Here is a 458-nt window from a genome sequence, read left to right as displayed (position 1 = left end):
CGCAATACTTCTGCTGGAGTGAGCTCTTCCTTCTTGTCTGCCACATTGTGAATGGTACTATCGTTCTGTTGTGTTGACCTCATAACCTGTTGAACTAAATAGGTGGCCCGATACGCTACCCCTGCGCAAAAGTGCTGCAAAGGTCAGATAGGAAGGAAGGACCTGGTGGTTTGAAGGTAAGTTCCCAAGTAAATGTATTATGCTTATGGGAGTTTCATAACTCCTCCTGGTTTACTTCGGTACGACATAACTTGTTTCCAACAGAGGCACCCCGTGTAATGTACGTGATCACGTCTAGTTTTGTAACCAAACGCCCTAACATGAAGACTCGATACTAAATAAAGCAACATTGGTGGGTTATTATAATTGCACAGTACTTAGGTTTGGTTGGATTAAATTTATGACTGGAAACTTACGCGACCGCTTTCGCCAGAGAATGCAAACTATTGCTCCCTGGG

The sequence above is a fragment of the Plasmopara halstedii genome (genome assembly GCF_900000015.1).
Source record: "Plasmopara halstedii genome assembly, contig: Scaffold_470, whole genome shotgun sequence".
Lineage (NCBI taxonomy): Eukaryota > Oomycota > Peronosporomycetes > Peronosporales > Peronosporaceae > Plasmopara > Plasmopara halstedii.
This window is presented reverse-complemented; position numbering follows the sequence as displayed.